We start from the raw sequence: 5,986 nt of genomic DNA, 5'->3' as shown, positions 1-5,986 counted from the left end.
TTCTAATGGAACATTTTGATAAAGTTTATTAACCTGAATAGATGGCCCTAATGAACTCAGTATAGAAATCTTATTAGAAGTACACTCAATAGTAACCCCCAAGTTTTACATAGGAGTGTGTAGAACCAATGCATATCAAAGTAGTATATGGGGCATCAAAAATAAAGAACGTACCTGTGATTACATCAGTGGTGTCTCTATCCTCGCGACATAGAGCAGCATAAACCAGTGTAGGCTGCCTTGCCTCAGTCTGATTAGCACATCTAATAGGCAAACACTCATCTGGATGACGCCAACCACAATTACTACAAGGTTAAGTCCCAGCAGGAGCAACATGGATTCCCACTCTAATAGGCCCATCAGGTCTGGCCCATTTCTTAGGCCTCTGAACAGAACTAGAAGGCTCTAAACCCCTTTAATTCTTACCTCTCTCTTGGTCTCTATTCTGGCACTCCACGCGCTTAACCTCTTCGACAATCTTCACCTTATCTACCAAAACAACAAACTCTCACTTCCTCTACGGTGCAATCAATACCCTCAGACTATTCCTCAATTCTCCTATGAAACGAGCACATTTCTCAAACTTGGATGCCACCATGCCTCGAGCGTAGCGACTCAATCTTATAAATTCAGCGTCATACTCAGCCATAGACTTATCACCTTGTGTGAGATTCATGAACTTACGCCTACAAGCATCAACATAGCTCGCGCCCACATATTTTCCATGGAAGGAAGTCTTAAAGTAGTCCCAGTTTAGATGATCCGGTTCAGTACCCTCCTCAACCAACAACCACAACTGATAAGCTTCGTCGCAAAAGAAAGAAACTGCACCCTTCAGTATCTACTCAGGATTACAGTCGACGTCATTCATTATCCTCTTAGTGGCCTCCAACCAATACCCAGCCACAGTAGGGGTTAACTCTAGTGATGCCCCTAAACAACTCAACCCTATTCAACCAGAGTCGTTCAATTATCGACCCACGGCCCCCAAATCCAGAATGGTGTCCGACAACCCCCTCCAACACTATCAACATGGCTTGGGACAGTGCATCGTCCCCAGTCGATCAGCTTTGAGACCCAGTCTCAGTAGCAGATGAAATCGGTGTCTCACTCATATCTAGATTTGGCATACTGCCCAGAGAGGAAGACTTAGCTCAAGTCTCCCTACGGTGCCCGTCGCGCCTACAAGTACCTCGACCATGTGTAACACGTGCACTCATCGTAGTTTTATATTATCTACATTATAAAATTTTATGATCAGTTTCAGTGTTTATTAGTAGATGTTTTATGCTTCAAAAATATCAGAAGTTCAAAAATATTTCAGAAATTTTAGCCTCTAACTAACTTAGTATAATTTTAGAGAATTCTATCGATAGTATTTTCTAAGTCCAGAAGTACTTACAGGATCGGCGCCAGAGACTTGATGTACCTGTAACACCGCTAACCCATACCCGTCGTTGAAACAGGGTTTCGAAGCATTACCAGAACATTTAGAACATTTTTACATTAATCTACGTAAATTACTATTCATTTATCGAGCTCAACCACAACATCCATTGATCGGGCCCTTGAGGCCCAATACAAGGATTAGAATCGAGTCGGGACTTAATTGGGACCTCTAAGAATTTTTTTAGGAAATTACCAAATATTTCCAAGGTGCAGGGCTCACATGCCCGTGTGACCCTAGGACACGCCCGTGTTGGAGGTCATGTTCAACCCCCTTATAACTCTCTGACTTGCACAGACGGCCATGCCACACACCCATGTGCTAGGTCATGTGATAATTAATTTAATTCAAAATTAGGTGCAAGTTTCACACGGCCAAGACACACCCCCGTGTTCTAGGTCGTGTGGCTGTAAATTGAAAAATATATAGGATTTTTCCTATGTAATTTATCACATTTTTACTTCAATTTGTTGTTAAAATTAAGTAATTATTTAATAAATTAATGAAATATGTGAAAATATGAAATTAGGACATAGAAATTATTAAAATGTAATTTTATCCTTGATTATATAGTTTTCATGCATAAAATGGCTTATTTTATATTGATTTGAGCATATTATATATTTAAGACATAAAAAGGCCATGCATGATTAAATTAAATAATAAAATGTAAAATTATATTTAATAATTCATTTTAAGATATTTCATTAATAATTTAGGTTTTAATTAATTATTTAAAATTGGTTAAATTTTATCCTTTGGTCCTTTAACTTATTAATTTATTTTGGACAGGTTTGATAGCTTTGTTGGATTACAAAACCATCCAAATTGAAGAGCAAGTCAACCCAAATTTGGCTACACATGGCTGTTCTTTTAATCCACTTTTTGGTTTAATTACACAAGGTCCTTACATTGTTGAAGAAATTAGGTATTTGCTCGAAGATTTACAATTGACCGAGTCTCAGTCCTAAGTTATTATTGCATTTAATTTTCTTAAAAATCAAGAAAAATCAGCTCAAAATTCCACTAATTGTGGCTGGCCATCCAAGGAAGAGATTTGAAGAGACTAAACCTAGTTATTTTTAGACAACTACCCATCTCTTTTCACCTATAAATATGACCCCTTCATTCCCTCATTCATCATCCCTCATCATTCATCATTCTCTCTTCTCTCTAAATTCTCTTAGCCTTTTCCCTTCCCCACGCATAGCATCATCTCTTCATTGAGATTTTAGCAATTAAGCATCTTAAAGAGCCCTGGGTCGACCACTTTGGAGAGCTATCAGCAAAGTAGTAAAGCAAAGAAGTGAAGGAGCCTAGTCAATCAGAGTCTTGGGTGACAGCCACTTTGATTTGGGTTTAATCTTTCCTTTCTTTAATTTAATCTAAAAATGTTTGCTATGTGTTCTTTGTTCTTGTTTACAACAATGTTAGATTAATTTTATTGAAGCTAGGATGATTTCTTTGATTAAATAATATTTATTTGATTCATGTTTATAATGATTGTGCCTCAATTGATCATGTTTTCAATTAAAATGAAGTCTATATTTCATTCATACGTGATTAAAATGCACCTAAACTAGCTGAGCAATCTTAACCAGACGATAGCTAATGAACGCATAATTGAAATGTGCATGCTCAATTTAGATCCTAACCCGATTAAATTGCAGGTTGCATAACAACTCTAACCAAGCTCTGGTATCTGCATAGTTTTTAGATTTGTGTGATTAAACTGTTTCAAACCTAACACGTCCTTGTTACCTCACATGAATACTAACAAACCCTTAGTAAATAAGGATGAGTAAAATGTGTATTTACTAAGTAAAGGATTTCGAAAGGTGGTTTTCAAACTCATGAAAGATCGAGTTGCCATGGAATGTTTTTTCGAATGTTATTAAGAATGTTGATAATAAATTGAGTTTAATTAAAGTAATTGTCCTACTTTATTTATGTTATAATTGTTGCAAATTGTGTTTAATTTTGCTAAAATCTATTTCATTCATATAGTTGCATACATAGGATAATTTGCATTAGGGATCATTGCATTTAGTTTAATATATTTAATTTTAATCATCATTTCTAAACCATATTGTGTTTTTATTTACCAAATTGTTAGTATAATTTTACAAATAAATGATTTAACACAAATACAATCCATGTAGAGACGAGAACTTGATACTTACTTATTACTTGATAACGACTATGTACATTTGCAAAAACCTACGGTTACAAGTTTTTGGCGCCGTTGCCGAGGATTGTTAACTGTTGCCATAGTCTTTTTTTTTTTTGAAATTATTTACTTCCAATTTGGTTTATTTCTAACATTACTAACTTATTCTTTTTAATTTTTTGATTTTCTTTTTAGGTGTTTATGAGCATAGATCGAATCATCGATTTACTCCTTGTAGACCCTGAAATTGAGCAAAATTTTAGAAAAAGAAGACGTGTGCAAGCAGCTCAAAGACAAGTCAAGATGGACCTTGGAAATCAAAATCAAGATCAAGGTAATGAAGCCGATCATGTATGAAATCCCATCCTCATTGCCGATGATAGGAATCGATGCATCAGACAATATGTTGTGCCACTTTTCAGTGAGTTAAATCCAGGATTTAGAAGGCTAGATATTGAGGCAACCCAATTTAAATTGAAAACAGTGATGTTTCAAATGCTCCAAACGGTGGGCCAATTCAGTGGTATGCCCACGAAAGATCCAGATCTCCACCTTTGATTGTTTATGGATATGAGTGATTCATTCAAGATAGCCGGTGTGACTGAAGACGCATTGAGGTTGAAGTTGTTTCCATACTCATTACGAGATCGAGCATGAGCATGGCTCAATTCATTGCCACCAAGTTCTATATCTACATGGAAAAATTAGCAGATAGATTTTTTGTTAAATATTTCCCACCTAGCAAAAATGCTAAGTTGAGGAACAAGATCACAACTTTCCAACAATTGGATGACGAGTCTTTGTGTGAGGCTTGGGAGTAATTCAAGGAGTAACTTCGTAAATGTCCTCATCATGGGATTCCTCATTGTATTCAGTTGGAGACATTCTATAATGATCTCAATGAACATACAAGATTGATGGTAGATGCTTCTGCGAATGGTGCAATTTTGTCTAAGCCTTATAATGAGGCTTATGAGATCATCGAAAGGATCGCGAGTAATAACTATCAATAGCCAACAAATTGAACAACTTCAAGAAGATGTGCAATTGGCATTCATGAAGTTGATGCCCTCACTTCGTTATCGGCTCAGGTATCTATTTCCTCTATGTTAAAGCAGTCTACCACTAATAGTGCCAATAATTTTGTAGCTTAGTCTCCAAATTCATTTGAAGAAGTTTCATGTGTGCAGTGTGGGGAAGGTCATTCTTTTGAGAATTATCCATCAAATCCCGAGTCAGTGTACTATGTGGGGAACCAGCATCAAAATAGGAGTGGACAAAGACCCCAGTCCAACTTCTACAATCCTTCATGGTGTAATTATCCTAACTTTTCTTGGAGCAACCAAGGAAATGGACCAAACAACAACCTATTGCAGCATAGACCCAACCAATCTCAAGGGTTTAATCATCAAGCTCCAAAATAACCTCAAGCTGAGGCATCAAATAGTTTGGAGAACTTGTTGAAAGCGTACATGGTAAAGAATGACACTTTGATCCAAAGCCAAGCAACAACATTGAAAAATTTGGAAAACTAAATGGGTCAGTTACCTATAGAGCTTCGTAATAGACCGCAAGTAACCTTGCCGAGCGATACTGAGAATCCAAGAAATTTGGGTAAAGAACATATCAAGGCAGTGGCATTGCAAAATGGTAAAATTCTGGAACCCCGATTGATTGATGTCGAAGATAAGCCCATTGAGAAGAATAAACCAATTTTTGAAATTCCTACACCAAACGAATTAGAATCTGCAAAGACTGAAAAGGTAAATCCTAACTTAATGAATTCAGATACTTTAACATCTTGTTTGGATGCAGATTTACCCACTCAGAAAAGTTATCAGGTTCGACCAAAAGTTTCATCACCAACATATCTACAAAGATTGCAACAACACAAGTAGAAACAAAAGGTGCAATTCAAGAAGTTTTTGGATGTTCTGAAACAGTTACACAACAATATTCTGTTGATGCAGGCTTTAGAACAAATACTGAATTCTGTGAGTTTATGTAGGATATACTATCCAAGAAGAAACTGCTAAGTGAGTATGAGACTGTTGCCTTGTCAAAGGAGTGCAGTGTGTTCCTACAAAACAAACTGCCACTAAAATTGAAAGACCCAGGAAGTTTTACTATACCCTGTAACATTGGTAAATCTTATTGTGGTAAAGCTTTGTGTGATTTAGGAGCAAGTATCAACTTGATGCCTAAGTCTACTTTCAAGATGCTACGGATAGGTGAAGTGAGACCTACAACTATAACACTTCAGCTAGCAGAGTGATCTTTAGCGTATCCCGAGGGAAAGATCGAGGATGTTTTGGTAAGAGTCGATAAATTTATTTTTCCTGCTGATTCCATTGTCTTAGATTTTGAAG

At 36.6% G+C, this 5,986-nt stretch overlaps 1 non-coding gene across 1 annotated transcript; it reads right to left on the bottom strand.

Annotated features, from left to right (window-relative positions):
- Positions 1–4,369: 4,369 nt before the first annotated feature.
- LOC128290975 (small nucleolar RNA R71) lies at positions 4,370–4,476 on the bottom strand. The gene has a single exon (XR_008280753.1). It is a non-coding gene; the product is annotated as a small nucleolar RNA R71 (small nucleolar RNA).
- Positions 4,477–5,986: the final 1,510 nt, after the last annotated feature.

This window comes from Gossypium arboreum, chromosome 3 (genome assembly GCF_025698485.1).
Source record: "Gossypium arboreum isolate Shixiya-1 chromosome 3, ASM2569848v2, whole genome shotgun sequence".
Lineage (NCBI taxonomy): Eukaryota > Viridiplantae > Streptophyta > Magnoliopsida > Malvales > Malvaceae > Gossypium > Gossypium arboreum.
Note: the sequence above shows the minus strand (reverse complement) of the source record. Positions and strands in the feature narration are given on the sequence as shown.